The sequence below is a fragment of the Python bivittatus genome, unplaced genomic scaffold, assembly GCF_059951505.1.
Source record: "Python bivittatus isolate LINGU-HERP-01145 unplaced genomic scaffold, Pbiv_v1 ctg000840_np1212, whole genome shotgun sequence".
Lineage (NCBI taxonomy): Eukaryota > Metazoa > Chordata > Lepidosauria > Squamata > Pythonidae > Python > Python bivittatus.
Genome location: NW_028277113.1, coordinates 24,989,151 through 25,008,524, shown reverse-complemented (window position 1 = coordinate 25,008,524; position 19,374 = coordinate 24,989,151). Strand labels below are relative to the sequence as shown.

The 19,374-nt window shown below is 37.0% G+C and overlaps 1 protein-coding gene across 1 annotated transcript in view; it reads right to left on the bottom strand.

The window, feature by feature from the left end:
* Window positions 1-475: 475 nt before the first annotated feature.
* The window catches only part of FBXO15 (F-box protein 15), an 81,798-nt gene continuing 62,899 nt past the window's right edge, over window positions 476-19,374 (bottom strand). Inside the window, exons 10-11 of the transcript XR_015793913.1 lie at window positions 2,084-2,213; window positions 476-609 (exon numbers count right to left, since the gene is read on the bottom strand). The gene's annotated coding sequence lies outside the window, so the exon portion shown is untranslated. The remainder of the gene's footprint in view (window positions 610-2,083; window positions 2,214-19,374) is intronic.

Below are 19,374 nucleotides of genomic sequence, written 5' to 3'. Positions count from 1 at the left end.
TATTAAACTTTAGCTTCATTGTAATCTTGTTCAACACATTTATGCCAGTCAGATATATACTGTACATATGAGAAATAAATTCACCCTTTCTCCTTTCAGCTGAAAAATAGCAGGAATATGGCCGCTGTTCTCACATTTGATCTTTGTGGACATACTCTGCAGAAGTGAAAGCCCTCCAATCTTGGAGTCCAGGCAAATGTCTGGCTTAACTGGCTTTTGATCCTGATTATGGAAGGAAAGCCATGTTTACCCTATGAATACATTAAAACTCTGTATCCCCAATTTCTTAAATAGACACACAAAAGTTTTTTCCCAACCAGATGCTCAGAAGAGCTTAGAACTTCATGCATACAAAAACTATTGAAGTATATCCAATTTTAAACTCCCTACCTCCTGTTTGGTCATTGTGTACCTCTCCAAGTCATGTCTTATTCATTGTTATGTACCTGTTCATTCAAATCTGGGCATTACCACAAGCCATTCTTGAGTTCCAGTGTTAAGAGTTGGTAAACAATTTGTGGAAAAAGGAGGTGGTTTTTCAACAGTTTTCCAATATAGTAGAATTATTGCTTCTCCACCTCTGCACCAACAACCTTTGAAAAATAAATCCTGAAATTAAAAATAAAATTGTGTCAGTTAAGTCAAATGACCTAAACATTAGATTTTAGTATATAATATTTATAATTTATGTGCAGCAGAATAACATTTTTTTCAAATAGCTATGATGTTACTTTCTCACTGTAGATTGCAATACCCGCCATACTGCCATAATTCTGTGCTATATTTTGGAGAGATACTTTTAGAAAGCCTATTGTGTTTCTCTGCTGTTTTCTAGCCATCAGCGTGAAAAATATTAATAGTATGTAGCCTTTATGGTATATACGCTGATTATGATGATGATGATCCACTTCTTTACTCCAAGGGCATTCAGCCAGATATGGCAGCCATAAAATGGGAAGAAGAGCTCCTTGAAGATAGTTCTGAAAGACTCTATTATAATCCTATTTCTCCCAAACAGGAATCAGAAGACATGAACTAATTTCCTTCACTAGGGAGAAGCTGGTCTGATCTGAAATATGACGAAAGTTATCTGACTGAAAACTCAGCTCTTTTCTGATGGAGGAGTTTTATAGTTTTATAGTATAGTGCCAACAATTATATATCCACACCTTATAGAATTCATAGTGGTATAAATAGTATAGCTTAAAAAGTATTGCAAGAAGATTGTTGAGGTCCCTTCTCCATAGAATCTGTGAATGCTAAACGTCAATTATGTTACCACATTATGAATTTAACGACTGTCAGTCTATGATATGGACAAAATTGCCTTGTTACAATGCAGCATTATTGCAATTAGCTTTTTAAATAATTACTGTTGAAGAGAAACACCTCAGTCTCAGAATTTTCATATACCCTTTTGACATAGAAGATTTTATTAGGATATTCAATTTTTTAATCTTTATTTTACAGTCAAAAATAGTAACTCTTGAAATGAAATCACAGAGAATTACCACAATCAGAACTGGGCCAACATTTCTTGTCACCTTTTTTATTGATAGGCTATAGAAGAGTTTTTTCTTGGATATTATATTAATGTTAGCACCAGATGCTTCCATTTGTCCTAATAAATATATATAAGACTATTGATTGTGCCATCCATGGGCTACAATGAAAATCAATGTAAAATAAAGATGGCTGCTATAGGCACAACTAATAAAAGACAAATGTACCCCTTTTAGCTACTGGAGAAAAATGTCATTAATCTCTCCAACAGCTTCTCTTGTTGGCCAGTGGAAAATGGAATAAGGCCAATAACTGCCAAGAAACTTGCAGTTCGTAAAGCAATCTCCATCCACAGTAGCAGAGAAAAAACTTTGGGCTTCTGTAGCATAGATGATAATCATGATCATGATCATGATCATGTTCATGATGATTGCAGTGAGTGGATAGTAATGTAACATCATTAAATAAAAAAGGACAGAATATCTGGGCTTTATTTCTGACTATCCATGCCTGTTTTTTTCACCCTCTTTCAGAATGTGTATGGGAAGGTGTTTGGTCTAAATGAAAGTTTATATACCACCTTCTGCTTCTTTGTTTTTCTTCCAAATAGAAGCAGGAAGTTGCACTGCTGTTCTTGTCAATTTATGCCAACATTTGGCAGTTTAACTCCTGGGGGCTTGCATATGATCCATAGACCACCATTTGCCCATCTGTGAAACAGAGAATGCAGATAATTTAAAAATACTAGATTTAATAGATTTGATTTCCTGATCTCTGTAATTAAAGATAATGTCCAAAGTAAGGCTCTGAATTCTGAAAAGGAATGGGATGCTTGACTGAACATGGCTAGGAAGTTATTAGAGGGATTTATTAGGATTTTTATAAACAGAGGACACATTTTTTTCTATACTGTCATTCAGATCTATGTTCACAATAAAAGAAGGGAATAGCCAAAGGGGAACAAACATACAAGATAGGACTGTCTCTATAAAAATATGAAAGGCAAACCATATCCGGATTGAAGTACTATAGTTCTAGAAAAATTCCATAATAATGTTAGGTTACATTACATATTATATTATATTATATTATATTATATTATATTATATTATATTATATTATATTATATTATATTGTAATTAGTAGCATTCAATCATCTAATGTTTCTGTATTAAAGTTATGATGTTCGAGGTACTTCTCTTCATCAAAGAAGGGTATAACATGTTTCTAGACTGGATTACGTCCCTGAATTTATACAGATTTTATACTAGTTTGTGGTAGTGTATGCACAATTAGCAAACTACTTTTTGGTCTAGACTGTTCTGCAAATCCAACCTGTATGATCAGTATATAGTTTGGTTTCTTGTGCAAAATCAGAAAATTGGGTTGATAAACCATGGTTTAGTTAATCGTGGGCGAGCATGTTATGTGAACTCAGCCTGTTGTCCCTTGCCTCCAAAATCCAATGAATTGTAGTTAATCATGAGGCTTCTCTAGAAGAAGTATTTTGAGCAATATGAGATATATTATACAATATGTGTTTTATGTCTGTATAATATGGTTTAGATTTAGGAATTTCAGACATTCTCATTACGCATTTAAAAAACCTGGTCATAGCAATCCTTGGCATCAGAAGCAGATAGCTTTTAAAAAGATTTACTTGGCCCCTTTGGCTAGGAATGCATCCAAGTAATTGCTGCACAAATCATGTAATAAATGTAGACACTAATCTGAATTGGTTGCATTAACTTTTGTTTATTTCTTGATTTAAGTATATTTTCAAGGACTCTTTTCTGCTTAATGAGCACTTACAGTGATATTCAAACTACTGCAGCTCTGTGACATATGAATCAAACATAAGTCAATTACATGAGAGGTATATAATAAAATTGCATTTTCTAAGGAAGGAAAGAAAAAATCTATCCCTTTTTCTTCTGGAGTATTTGCCTTTCTCTTCCAATCACTTTCTCTATTCTTTGTGAGCTTTGCAGCTTTGAAATAGCAGAATCATCACAGGGGGATAGGATGTATATGCCTCAGGACAGCTGGGTTACCTATCACACTGAATCTACTTGATGAATCAATTTTAATAGGCCTTGTTTTCATATCTTGTCCCCTGTATTGGTGTCAGCCTTGCACAGTAGACTAGACAGGGAACATGACCGTATGAGCTAATTCTGCTTTATTGTAAAGGTACATTAACAGAATCTTGCAAGTCTTAAAGTATAAATCCCCCCATCTCCTTTACAGCCCAAGAAACTAGGGAGGATTTCTTCTGAGCCTCTTGCCCTACTCACATTCCTGCTGCAGGCTCAGCTGCCTTTTATCTGATTGTTCCCTTGGTTCCATCTCTTTGCTCTGTCTCCCAAGGTCGTTCCCACATACCATTGCAATTGGTTCATGCCTTGTCACAAAAATAATGCACATCTCAGTTACTTTCATAAGACAAAATTTCCTTCATTTTTTATTTTTATTTGTGTGTATGTGTGTATGTTTCTTTCCATCAGGAAGATATCTCATGGTGCTTCTCCTTAAAATAGGTAGTAGGGATTAGTTTGTCAACACGAACCTCTCCAGTGGAGAAAAGCAGAATTGAGTTGACTTTGTCTTGGTGGCAAGAAGAGTGTATAAACGAAAAAGTGATTTAAGCCACATGTTGCTTGAAATTGCTTTGTGTCCTGCTAAGATTAAAAAATCAGCCAGCAGGTTTATGGATCTTTGTTTCACACTGTTTCTGGAGATTCACTGACCCAAATGTACTACAGATCCTTGATTATTGTTTTTGCTTTTCTGTAATATTTTGTATATTACATACTTTGAATTCGAAACTTATTATGCATCCTAGATGAGAAATCATCTACAAATATTTTTTTTCTTTCCTTCCAAGTTGGTGATTAGGTAGCTTTGGATTTGGTTTTCTTCATGTGATTAGATCTAACAATTGTTCTTTTTGTTTAAACTTTGTTTAACTTGAGTCCTACAAGATGTAAAAAAAGTTGCTTTCCAAGCTGTGGTTTCTGCTTCTTTTTCCTTGAGAACAGGAAAGAAGAAACAACTTCAATCAGTCTCCAGAGGATATTTCACAGAAATCCTCTAAGGAATTAAAGATAGAGGACTTTGTACCAGAAGATTTTATAAATGTACTTATTTCTACAAATAAATGTAAAAAATGTAGTAACTTTCTTATTAAGCAACAAACGTGATATGTTACATCAGTTTGAGTCAGACGCACTGGAGGATTTTACAGTTCCCACCCCTCACAGTGTTATTTTCCTACAAAACAATATCTCCATCTCAGTGGTGCCTCAACAAGTCATGTCTGTACCTACAAACAAGTCCATACTTAAGCAGCCTTATCCTAATTTCATGGCAAAACAGTGTCTACTAATAGTTGAAACAATCTGTATGATCCTTCAGGTAATATCTCTCAATTAAAGTCAGATTTCCTTCTTTGTAGTCTAAACTGGAAACAATTAATCCAAGGAAGAAGAATCCAAGGCTTTAAGAAGGTTAAATAAACACAAGAATTCCAGCAAGCATTCTATTTTCAAAGTAGTTCTTTATATATAGGCAATTAAGATGGCAAACTGTTGCCCATTTTGTCCTTTTCATGAAAGTGACTAAATGGGCTTCTCTTTTGTGAAGCAGGGGCAGTTTTCCACCAGTTCGCTGTTTTTCTAACTGCTAGCCCTTTTATTAATGTGAGAATTAACTCTCACAGATAGACTGAATTCCTCCTTAAAATGTCTTGTAACAATGCTGATGGGACATCCACTTAAACATAACATGTCCCCTAGTCATCAGCCACTAATTCTGTGGGCCTCCTGGCAGATACAACTGTCACATGCCGCTGTCACATTTCTGTTCAGTGTCAAAAGGAATGAGTTCTGTCCTCAGCACAAATAATGCCATATATAAACATAACAGCATGAATAAAGACAGATGCAACGGGAAACAATGTACTCCTTAAAGCCAACTGTTGCATTGTCACCTGCCTAAGTTGATCTTAACAGGGTAGAATGGGTTCCAAAGAGGCAGCTCTAGAATGGTATTAAAGTTTAGCCATACAAATGCTTTTTAAAATGAGAACTTGGGGAGAGGGTTACCTTTATCCAGGCCATTTTTTAATGATATTAACATTAAGTAGCTATAGGCCCATTCCCACCCTTGCCCCATAATGAGATAACCAATTCTGCCATCACACCACATCTGATGAAGTAACTTGAAGAGCAAAAGCTTGAAGAGTATACTTACGAGCCCCTAGTAGAATCTCTGATTAACACTTAATAGGAAGAAGACTAATTAAAGGATTCATTTAAACTGTTGCCAAATTAAGAGCAAATTGAAATTCTGAGAAAATTGGAAGAGTTAAAACAATCTCTTGTCATCTGTTCATTTAAACACAGCTTCCTTAAAGAACATATCCATTCCAGGTCTCAAGCTGTGGCAGTAGAGGCTCAGAAGCAAGAGGCATACCCCTTATCTATAGATACTCATATGCTTGTTTCTAATGATTTGGTTGAGATAAAATAGGATATTGTAGGTAACATCCAGCCTCAATTTCACCTTTCTTTACTTAGTAGAAGAACTTTGTGCAGGGGTGGGCAACATTTATCAAAGTCACTCATTCATCAAGATGAAGCAGGCATGGATTCCCTTTTGCAGTTCAACCCCACACCTGAAGTACCACTGAAAGGCCTATATCCTGGTAGTTTTACTTATAATATCATCTGGTCCCCAGTCTGAAGAGATGTCTCCAAATCTGTGGGAAGGGCCCACAGTTTCTGTCCATCCCATAGAAGAGCTTTCACTCTAAACCCATTATAATATTTTGTCATCTTCATGGTTAGAAGGAAGGTTCAACAACACTGTCTTGCTCACTGAAAGTCTCTCATGTGTTCATGGGACTGTTCCTGCTTTTAAGAAGGAATTGACAACCTCTTAGATTCAGCCAGTTATCTCTTTGTTGTGGTGATTTCTAATCCTTTGTGATCTGATGGACATCATATGGCCTGAACTGGCTGTCAGTAACTGTTTCTTTGAGTTCTTATACACTCAAGTCATCAATGATAGTATTTAGCTATTTCATCTTATGTTGGCCTTACTTCCAATTGCCTTTGATTTTTCTAAGCACTTTGATTCTCCAGTGCCTCTTGCCTTTGTCTTACATGTCAAAAATATTTAAGCTTTAGCTTCATTATTAGTGCTTCCAGTGAACAATCTAGTTTCTTTCATCTAGTATTGAATTATTTGTTCTTTTTGCAGCCCAAGGTATTCTCAACAATCTTTCCAGCACTACAGTTCAAAATCTCATTAAATTCTCTTTATACAGTCTTTCTGATGGTCCAGCTTTTATAGTTATGTTACAACAAGAAAAGCCATAGCCTTAATAATCCATACCTTCGCATCAATACAATGTATTTGCATTTTATTATGTATATATCTGTCACAGTCTTTCTTCTCAGTAGCGAACATCCCTTTATTCTGTGGATGCAGCCACCATACCTGTGAATTTTTGAGCCCAGGAAGATAAAGTGTGTTACTACTGCAGTTTCTTCTCTACCTACTTGCTGGGTTGGCACTCCTTTTTTACATATCTTAGAAGATTGTTTTTTGGGTTTTTTTTTTTTTTATTGAGCAGCAGATCATCTTTTGTATTATTTTTTTTATATTTAGCAAGAGATTCCTGAAGTCTTTCTCACCTCTAGCCATCAAAGCAGATCAGCATAGCTGAGGTTGCTGCTGTTTCTCCCAGCAATGTTAATTCTAATTTTTCTAATATTTTTAGAATATTTCTAATATTTCTTCTAGTCCAAGATTTCTCATAATATATTCTACATATAAGAAAGAAGGTGACAGAATACAACCTTGGTGCACTCAATTTCCCAGTTTTGAACCATTCAGTTACTCCATATCCTGTTCTGTTGCTTACTGGTCATTGTGTAATTTAATAGACAGAACAGGTGGCCCAATACATCCATGTTTTTAAGGACTATCTGCAATTTGTTGTGATATACACAGTCAAATCACTTAATAAAATCAATAAAGCAAAAATAGATTCTTTGCCTTTTCCATTATCTATTGGATGTTAGCAATGTGATCTCAGCTGCTCTTGCCTCTTCTGAATCCAGTTTATTCACCTGGCTGTTTTTGCACCTTACTGTTGAAGTCTGGATTACAAAATATTGAGTTACTATCTTACCAACAGGTGAAATAAGTGCAATGGTTTGGTTGTTTGAGAATTCCATAGCACTGTCTCTTTTTGATATTTGAATATAAGGAGATTTTTTCCAGTTTCTTGGCCACTGCTGAGTTTTTCACACCTACTGACAAACTGCATGTACCTTACAAGATTTTAAACAGTTTCATCAATTCCTCTTATTGTTAGCAATATTATTAAGGACCCATTTAATTTCACTGTCCACAATGTCTAGCTCTAGTTAAGTGATCAGACTACATGAGTATCATTGATATTGGGATCTTTCAATTAAGTTCTACCTATATATGCCAAATCTTTCTTTCTTTCTTTCTTTCTTTCTTTCTTTCTTTCTTTCTTTCTTTCTTTCTTTCTTTCTTTCTTTCTTTCTTTCTTTCTTTCTCCAGTAGATCTTTGCTGTCTTTGTTTTTTAACATGACCATCTTTGCATAAAAGCTTTCCTTGATATCTAAACAATAGGAGAAGTCTGGTAGCACTTTTTCAGGCTGTAGTGGAAAAAGATAAACCTAATAAACAAAATGGAGACTGAGCTCCTTCCGCCCCTCCCCCACCCTCTCCTTTTGGATATGATCAAGATCAAACCCAGTTCCTCTCTTTGCTTAATCCCATCAGATCTAAATTGACCCTCTCTGCCCCAGACAAAGGCCCCTGCATCTATAGACCATACAGTAGAAGCCTCTCCACTAGCTCACAGCCCAGCCCAAGGTCAACCCTTACACAGACATTGCAACCTAAAGAAACACCAGTCTTCTATCAGCTGATGACCTCAATATTCCATCTCCTTAACAATGAACTTACTCAGCTCTGCTGCTCTCCTGAAAGGTCCATTTTGCCTAACAATAGAAATAATCCCAAGTACATAGACAAGGATCTGCCTAGCTTCTCCAAAACTGGCCAGTAAATCAGATCCCTTGGTTTTCCCACCTTGTAGCCCTCAACTTCTATAAAAATCTTTGCTTTTCTGTTGTTCAGAGTCCCTCTTTCTTGTAAAGCTGGCACCCAAGGATCCTTTCAATAAATATGGTTCTTCTCCTCAATGTTATGCTCCTTACTTCGGCAAAACATCCACAGACTACCACATTTTATTAAAAGGTGTATGCTTTTGTGAATTACAGCTCACTTCATTAGTTTTATCATGCATCTGATGAACTAAGTGGTAGTTCACAAAAGCTTATGCCTTTTAATAAAGTTTGGTAATCTGAAAAGGTGCTTCCACATTCATTCTGATACCTCAGGGTATGAAATCTAATGCATTAAATGTATTATTTACCTTCACTACATAATCATATGGAATATTGTTGAAGTTATATCTTGTTGGTCTGATGATTTTTTTTTTTTAAGTGAAATACTATAAGACAGAGTTCATGATCTGAGCCACATTGAACACCAGGTCTTGCTTTTACTGACTAATGGAATTTCTCCATCTTTGCTTACGAAGTATGTAGTCAATGCTATTTCAGTATTGTTCATCCAGAGACAAGCATATGTATAGTTATCATTTAGGTTGTTGGAAGAAGGCATTTACTTCAACTCTGAGGGCTAAGAGATAGGCATGTGTATGATTGATTAGAATAATTATGCAAGGCCAATTGTGCATTTCCTTGAACCTCACAAACTTAAATAATTGAGAACCAGACTATCCTGTATTGATAGCTCAGTGGAGAGATGTGTTTCAAGTTCACATGGAATGATTGAAGACAAGGAAAAGTTTATATTTGTATTGTGGGGAGTGGGGGACCGGGAATTGGCCTTCCCTCTCTACTATGACTTGCTACACATTCTGATAAGCTGAATCACAAATATAACCAACTAGAACCATGAAATCTGCCACAATCAATGGCATCAATTGCCTATATGAAGGTCAAACATGGAAATACCAAGGGCATGTGAAATACACAGGGCAAATATTTCCCCAGCTTGTGGCAAATTGCAGGATTTATGAAAAGCATTTAGTCCTACCTCTTCTCATTCAGCTACAATGGAGAAAGCCAGCTGAGCTCCTTAATATTCTATTCATTTAAGCTGGAACTAAACATATGCCACCTTTTCACAATTCAGAGTAAATAACATATTGGATGCTCTATATCAGAATCAGCTTCAATATGTAACTCATTTAGTAGACCCATCTGCTTAATCAGAAGTTAACAAGCAGAATGGGCAATATATTTCTCTCTTTTATTTCTTCTTATTTCCTATTTCCCCTCTGGAAAAGCAATTGATAAACATTTGGCTAAATTAATTTGCTTTATCAAATTATTTATCTACACAGAGAAGTCTAAGCTTGGTTGGAAAACAACCAAGGTAATTAAGAAAAGATGTATTTCTTTTGGCTAGAATTTGCAGCACCATGTTGTCAAATTATGCCTGACATTTCACCTATCATCCTGAGGATTTTTGTCTTTAGAGGAGAAAGAAACAGCCCCTCAACACAATAAAGCACAATAAAAATGGAAAACAGAAACAATAAATTAATGGTAGACAACTTCTACCAAGCAACTCTTCTAGGAAGTAATTACCATTCTTATTTTATATATCAGCCTCTTTTCAGGCATATTTTATTTAGTTCTTTTTGCTATCTCTTTCAACAATGTAGAGTAGTTGTGGGGTTGAATAACTGTGTAAGACCTATTGCAGTGAGATACAGAGTGAATTTTTTAAAAAATTAAGTAATTGTATTTATTCCGTAATTGGGCTCTTTGGGTATTAGTTCTCCAACCCAATCTAGTGAGTGAATGAGGCTCTGATACTTTAATTAAAATCATCAGAAACAATCAATTAATTCATTCTTTGCTCAAAATCCTAACTAGATTATAGATATACTTGCAAATCAAATTAGCTAGACTAGATACATAGTTCATTTAGTTGTCTTTCTTCTGTTACTTGCTTTAACTCCAGGAATGCTCTGATATTTTATCCTTGTTTATTGCCTGAGAAATCCTGAAGGTTTTGACAGGCTTATACAATCAGATTTTTCTCATCCATTGGGGTGAATGAAGGGGTAACATGGAATATGCCTGCTCCATTATTTTTATCCCAGAGGCTGACCTATGGTGCTATCTGCTAGACCAGTGTTTCTCAACCTCGGCAATTTGAAGATGTGTAGACTTCAACTCCCAGAATTCCCCAGCTAGATAGAACAATGTTTCTCAACCTTGACAACTTTAAGTTGTGTGGTGCTCTGGCTGGGGAATTCTGGGAGTTGAAGTCCACATATCTTTAAGTTGCCAAGGTTGAGAAACATTGTGCTAGACTGTACTGGCAAGGGAATGAGATGATAGGGCTCTCAAGTTTGATTCATATTTGTGACAGTTTAGCATAGAGAAAGGGGGAAAAGGAGAGGAGGAGGAGACAGAAGAGTTGGCAGGAAGAGAAGAGTTGGCATTGGGTTAGTCCCTTTAAAGCCACTTTGCATGTGGGCCATCAAACCTGGCTCCAGTTGGCAATTGCATCTGGTAATTTGATTTGTTTTTCATCTACATTTGCCAATTCATCTACATTTGTCAATCAAACCCAGGTCAGGGCACCCAGCACATGTACTTTGTTCTTAAAACAGGATAAACAATGTGAACAAAATCATATAAACTTGTGAACCTAAACTACTACAGCCAGCTTTCATTTACTCATCAAATAAACATTACAAACTGATGTATGCGTGCACGCATAAACCTATACATACATACCATAGCTTTCAGATACTCAGTATTTCATTTATGGCACTTTTTCCCAGCTCACTGAAAAGTAGAAGTACATGATATAATTTTGAAATGCATGTACAGTAAATCCACATGCACATATCTTGTCATTACTATAATCATGCAAAGTTGCAAAGATATTGAGATAAAGACCCCCAAAGTTAGCTGTTTCAAAGACATTTCATTGGTTCATTGCAGTAGTCAGGGCTATTTGGCAGGCCCACAAAAATGAACACAAGCATGATAAAATCCCTTATCTTCACATGGCTCAAGAGGCAAGTATTCAGCCTTCTCTTCAAAGCTATGGAAGAAATTTAAAAGGGGACAATACATAATTACTCTAAGTCCAGAAACCAGTATTCAATGTATTTAACTCTGAACTTGTTTGCTCTAGGAATGAAATAACATACAGATGGCAAAATATCTGCTAATGTCATGTTTGAGAATCATGATCATATTATTTTATTTGTAAATGTCACAGGTGTTTTTACGCTACTTTTTAGCCTATACTGTAAAACTACCAGTGTAATAACAAACAATATAATAAATCTTGTTTGGCATTGATCAGTCTCAAAGCAACCATGGGTAGCAGTGATCTTATAGATACTGTAACTGGTACCCATACTGAATACTGAAGGTGGCATCCCACATCTTGCACCATCAATGCCATCACCACCTATGATGAACAATGATGTCATTGGCTGCTCTTCACATGCTACCTTGCTTTTCAGCTCTGCCACAATACCATTATCTGCCCATGTAGCTGGCAAACCAAGGAAGCAGGAACATAAATTTCAAATCTTACATAGACTTCAGGAAGCTGTCTTTAACACTAATTGGGAATAAAAACAGAATCTTGAAAACTGTGAGACCAAATTCCCAGCCAGAATTACAATGACTTAATTAAAATGAAGTCTCTTTGGAATGCTTTCTTCTCACAGTTGCTCACATCTGGATTGTTTTGCCTCTTATCACATAAACTGAACCTCTCCTCCCCCCTCTTTCTTCCCACACAACCAGGTAGGACATCTCTTTTACTTTGTTTGTTTTACTGGTAATGTGGAAAGAGATAAGCAGGCCATGCAAATTCTAAACGGACCCAGCCAATTAACCCCAAGATAGTTAGTTTTAGCCAGAAATGCTAAATGCATATTTGGAGCTAAATTGATTACCCTGGTCAACTAATTCTCCCTAGGTCAATGAACTATTTGCCTGAAATTTAATCATCCCTCACAACATCTGTGATCAAGATGAAGTTTTGGAGAAGTTCCACAAAAATGAACTTTATATATTCCCGCACAAAAATGAAGCATCTTTAGGTATTTTCTCCACAGTGAACTTGTTCACTGTAATTTTTATTCTGAATGTATTACTACATCTTTTTCCCACATTGCAGGGGAGATTTAAAGACAGGAAGTGGGAAGAGAAATAACAATCAATCAGCTTCCTTTGTGCCATGTGGTAGTATTGAAAGCATGGCTGCCAGTTGACCAAACTAATCATCCTGGATTACATATCACAAATGCACAAAGGTGAGTGAATTAATTAAAGGAGAGGCTTACTAAGTCATGCAAAAAGGAATCAACATACTGTATCACAAAAAGAAAATGAAATGGAGTTCAAAGAGGGAATAGCAAACTCAAACAAATATTTTAAAAAGTATAAAGTCCTTGTAAGACTAGCTTGAATGGAGATTTCAGTTGAAAGGAGAAACCCAATTACCTTGATTTTAATAGAAGAGAATACTGTATATGTAGCTCAAAGTTGAACTGTGGACTCCTTGATGCTCTCTGAGCTTTGTTGTTTGCTTGCAGACATTTCGTTACCTGATTATGTAACATCATCAGTGCTAGTGCATGTGGGGTTTGCTCCGTGTTTATATAAAGTAGCTTGCCTTGCCAGTGTTGAGGGGGGTGTAGTTTTCTGCTTGCTTCACTGTCTGGTATTAATCTTGCTTATCTGGGTGTTGGTTTCTGAAGAAGATGTGTTCTGGTCTTTTTGTTTCCTTCTTAGCTTTTTTATTGTCTCTTTCGAATGGTGTGTAAATGTGGTTTATCTCTGCATCTATTGATGGCTGATTTGTCTGAATGCCAAGCTTCCAGGAATTCCCTAGTTTTGGGGTTTAGCTTGGTCTAGGCTGCTCACAGTTTCCCAGTTGAAACTATGGTTAAGTCTGTCCATGTGTTGTGAGATTAAGGAGTTTTCATTGTGTCTTCTGACTTCTAGTTGGTGTTCATGGATGCGCTCTGCAAGCCTTCTGCCTGTCTGTCCTACAGAGTGGCTGTTACAGTCCTTATACTGTACATGTTGTAGATGACTTCTGTTTTTCTTCTTCAGCTACTGGGTCTTTTGGTTTATTTAAGATAACAGACTATAACCATGTGGCATCACCATAGTACACAAACCAAGTAAATTTAAGATGTTTGGGGGGGCTTTAGTTGGTTTGTGTACTACGATGATACCGTGTGGTTATAATAGTCTGTTGGTAGTTTCTGAGATATTTTTGATGTATGGCAGTGTTATCCTTTTCATAGTTTGTGTTGGTTGTGTTGTGGTGGGTTGAGTAGTCAGGTACTTTTTGATAAAGTTGCATGGATATCCATTTTGTTGTTGTTTGTTGTTATAGGTGATGTGTTTCCTTTTTCTGCTGTTCTGGGTTGCTGCAGTGAGTTTGTGCTCGTTTGAAAAATGTTCTTACACAGCTCCTCTTGTGGGAGGTTGGGTTGTTACTTTGGTAATGGAGCACTTGGTTAGTGTGGGTTGTTTTTCAATAGACTTGCGTTTCTAATTTGCCATAATTTCCTCTGCTGATGAGGATGTCCAGGAAGGGTAGTGTGTTCTTGTTTTCTTCTTCCCTTGTGAATTTCATTCCTTTGAAGATGTTGTTGATTGTTTCATGTGTATTTCATTCCTTGATTTTCAACATAGCTAATGGAAAATGGTATTTTCTCTATTATCTGTGCCTGATCATGATAATAGCCACATGAAGTTTTTAATATTCCTATTTTTCAGTTTATATTTTCTGCCATTGTTGAACTTATACTTCAAATTACACTTTTTTACACATTCAGGCCTCTCTAGGACCTGCATATTAAACTCTATTTCCCTTGAGGTGCTCATCTCTTCACCTATTCCTGCATGGCTGCTCCAAATCCAGAGAAATCTCTCTAGTCATTTGACTGTCAGACAAAAAGATTGCTACTGGTCTGTTGTGTTTTCATCATTTATTTTTTTCATATAAAAATTGAGACAAAGCAGGTACATTTCTTTAGATTTGTTAGCCACATAGTAGCCCATGTGAACAGTGCTTTGGAAGACAGAGCTAGAGGTACATCAGTATGGAGGGACCACTATGCTTAACTGCTTTACTTCTCAATGAAGATGTATTAGATTGGAACAAGAAGTAACACCAACAATCAAGTTGGGCACTCTTGCTATTAATTGCTTTGATTACTGAATTCTGCATGAACTATTATCTTAGGTTTTCATTCATAAATTGTTATTTTTTTCCACGTCATGCCAAAGCTATAGAAAATGAGCCAAGGGGGTTAATTGCCCTAAGACCAACCCCTCCTCCAAATTTGAGATCTTTAGCATATTTATTCATGTTGTTTAAATTAGGAACAATATTGTACCTGTTAGATGCCCAGAAACAAACCTTTTAAATAATGATGCATGAAGTTAATGCTTTCAGGTTTTTCTTTCAATAAAAAGAAATGACAAAAATCCAAATAAATTCAAGTAGGTAACTGGTAAGTACCAAAGAAAATATCCACAGGCACATTGGTAACTGTGAGCAGTACCCCACCTACTCTGACTCTCTCTATTCTTTGATGTGCAAGTTGTTTACACAGATAAATCACTTTTTTCAGCTATATGAATATCTGACTGCAGTCCAAAGAGTAATTGCCCAGATTTATCCCCTAGACCTGTAGCTCAGAATCAAAGATTTTCTAAGGCACCCAAGGCAGCAGTGGAGAACTTTTATTTCCTGAGAAGAAAAATAAGCTTTCCCATTCCTCTTTTTCGCTTCTTCCCCAGAACTATAACAATAATGGAGGATGGAATTTCAGTTTGTAGTCAAACCTAGCAAACTACAAATGGGAACATACCTTCTAATCTGAAGATTTGCAACATGCAGCTATGACATTATGGCCTTACAACCAGGGAATGTATAGCACATGTCTAAGAATGTCAATAAAGCAAATTACTCAAAAAATAACAATTTTTGGAGAAACAAAGCTAAAATAAAGCAAATGCAGCATACATAAATATGTAAAAATAATTAAAGCAGTTGCAAAGCAGACGGGAAGTCAATCAGCCTTGATGAGGAGATGCTAGGCAAGTTATAGCAGCAGGAAGACAACTGGAAAAGAAAGAGACAGTCCAGCTGCAGTGGGTATGCTGTGTTCACGGTGAAGCACTGCTTCCACTTAGAGTGAACAAAAAACTACTGTAGAACTGTAGTAGCAGCAACCATTCAGCCATCACCCCCGCCACAGGCTGGTGTAGAGAACAAAGATAAACTTGAGAAAGAATATAAGAAAGGTTAAACAAACATCAGCTTAGCCCTGGGAAGGAAGAGGGGATGAGGAAAAAAAAAACAAACCTCAAGATAACTCAGCCTGGATAAACTTAATGTAAGAGAGGCAGAGGGAAACTCTATCAGGCTTTCAAGCTTCTGTTATTATACCCTACAACAATAAAGTAGAATTCCATTAATTCTTGTGGTGTCTCTTTCCTGATCTGGATTACCTCAAAGGGCTGAGAGCTTGCCATGCTGGCTTTGTTATCTGAGTTTAGAGTTATAATATTGTATGATCCTAGCCAGAATCTTGCAGGTAATTCTTATTTATTATTTGGAGCTATGTTTTAGTTTGGGCTTAGGAGAAGGCTGTTCCCAAACTGGAAAACACAGCCTTGGCCTAGTTGTTAATGTCTCATACCGTGGGATCTATCCTTTTAGGACAGAGAGTAGGTCATCCTATTTGACAGGGGGTGTCCAAATTTGTAAGGTGGCAGGCACAATATTATAATCAAAGCCCCATCCCTTTTGGACATGCACACAAAATGTGTGCAGGAGGTACAATGGGAAAAACAGTCCCCAGTGTAAAGTATTTTCATTTCAGAAACCTAAATATGGTAACCTTATATAAACACCTGAGAGGAACTTCAGGAATGTAAATGCAAGTCACCCACATAGGAAAGAATGACCCATGAGACAGGATCACATAAGAATTTGAAGGGCATTGTTTTGATACACAATTTTATATTCTATATATATTTTATAGAGATATAGATATGTTTCACATAATGTATAACTATACCTGTAAGAGTGCACTCTATTCTAAAGAGTTAACTTACTTTATAAAGAGCACACCATTCTCCTACCCCATCTCCCTTAAAAGCAATTAACCAGAGGCCTGTAGCCATAAATTAATTCCGTACCAGGCTGGTGTTAGGCCAATGTCCAGAGAGAAAGGTCTGGGATTCCAAAGGATAGATAAGAAGGAAAAAAAGTTAAACTTAGATTCAACTTTCAGGGACCACCTCAACCCCTCCTTAGACCATCCTCAAAACCCCATGTATGGATATAGGGGAATGTATCACCTGCATACATTAATGGATGTCTATAAAACTCTGATGTTTGCTTTGTGAGGTGTGATTCCTTCAACATTCCTTTCTAATGGGTGTTGATTGGAGTCACCCAGCTGGGTCTTGATCAATATACATCTGTTATCTTAAAGAAGCCTCGTCTCAAGTCTCTTTATTTGGCTTTGTTGGAACTTGGGAAATAAAAGGTGCCATACAAATTATTGCCAGAAACCTACTTTTATTTTTCTACTATTTGAGAAGATCACAATTTTCAGACAACTTCGATCATTTTATAGTTGAACCTTAGCAAGATTGCTAGAGCAGATAGAATCATGTCTGTTCCATTTGCTTCTGCTCATTCAAGACCTTTCTGACATTTTAAAATTTTAAGTTCACAAAAGTTGCAAACTGAATTATGTGTGATTTCACCCTTCATTCCCCTGCCATCATCTGGGTCTTAACAGATACAAGAGCAGCTCAGAAAAGTAGGAGAAATGCTGTTGCTAAACCTGGATAATTGTTCATTTTAATTATATAGCATGCTATACAATTTAGAAGCAGTGCCTCATCAAAGCATCTCCAAATTTATGGCAAAAACTGTAATATATTTTAATAATCTGTTCCATAAGAGAAGAAGAATCTAGTGATGGTTTACTTGGCAGTCAAATGATCCTTTTCTCATCATGCATATGCAGTGTTGATATTCTGTTTCCCAACCTGCTGATATTAACCCAATGGTATTAAATAGGTCATATTAAGAAAGCCAGAAAGGGTGTATTATACCCTAGTATTAGCTAAGAGCTGGTTTGTTTGTTTGTTTATTTGCTAAGAGCTAATATTTATTAGCTAATTTATTTATTAGCTAAGACCTAATATTTATTAGCTAAGAGCTGGATAGTTAATATTTATTTATTTAAATGTACTCTATGTAAACGAGTACATTAATTTAACTGCTCCGTGCAGTAGACACATATTCTATAATAGTAGGCTGTATAGAGATGCTAATAATATAGTTACAAATAATTATTCTGACAACTGCCAGCCAAAATCACTACTTTTTATTTCAGACTGAGTTGAATAACCCCAGTGCCACACAAAATTAATAGCCTTAAAGCCCATTGATTCCATTGGAGTTAAATCAGTAGGGCACAACTTCCTTCAAAGTACTAGAACTGACTTAAAATGCATCTCATTAGTAGACTAGTTTGCTTTTCCTTAGGATGATGGCTCCAGGGAATGGGATGGAAGAGCATACAATGAAGCTGGTTTCTACGAAAACCTATGTTGGCAGATACAGAAAATGTAACATGCAAGCTGGTCATTCCCCAAACCTGCATTAGATCAAGCCCTCAGCATAAAACACAAAGTGTACAATGCACCCTTTTGCTAGAAATGTGCATCAATTTTCAGGCTATATCTTAAATCTAATATTAAATTAGGATGATTTGGAGGAATCTAGAAATCAAAAGAGGAAATTGTTCCCAGTCAGGCCAAAGTCAAATGTGAAACCTCTCAAAAGTGAATTATCAATATTCCAAGAAGGCGGTGAAAGTGGTGGATGTGTGCTGCAGGCTCTGGTTGTGTTAGATCATTCTGGTATGTTTTGGGGGGCATCTGCCTGTCATGGAGGGTCGTAGAAGGTGTTTTGTGGATTTGTAATTGGACTATGCGCCTGGCTGCTGAGTTTCTGCACTTACCTGGCCCTTTCTGATCCTTTTATTTTTTTTGATTGACAGACTGGTCCCTAAACTGGACCAGCTGGGTTGCATGTCTCATACTCCTTCCTGGGCTGTGTGCCGTGAGGGAGCAGAATTACATGTACCTGCAGCTCCCATGGACTGGGGGAGTCTTAGGGGGAGCCTTGCTGGAGTTCTTTGGGATGACGAGGAGGCTCACCAGACTGGCACAGCTCTGGTTTTGGGTCAGGAGGAGGCCACAGCATTGCTGGAGTCACTGGACACTTGGGCAAAGGTGCCTGTGAAAGGGGCACCTCATTTGCCAGGACTGTATGGTGGATACACACTGATGTGGATGGCTGCAATGGAGGGGACAACATGGTGCTTGCCTGGTCTATGCCAGAAATGGCAGCGCAACATGGTGTGGCTTGAGACCCCCAAATTTGGCCAGCAAGACAGAGAATGGCTGGTGTGGGTCTTCCGGGCTGTGTGGCTGTGTTCTGGAAGTTTTGTTTCCTAACGTTTCGCCAGCATCTGTGACCGGCATCTTCAGAGAGCCGGAGCACAGACAGGAGCAGTTCTCTCTGTGCCCAGGATGATGTGACCCTTTTGTGGGTATTTATAGAGATCTAAAGGGGGGGGATTGGGTGTGGGGGGGGTTTAGGGGGTTTGGGTTAACGAGTGGTTGCTT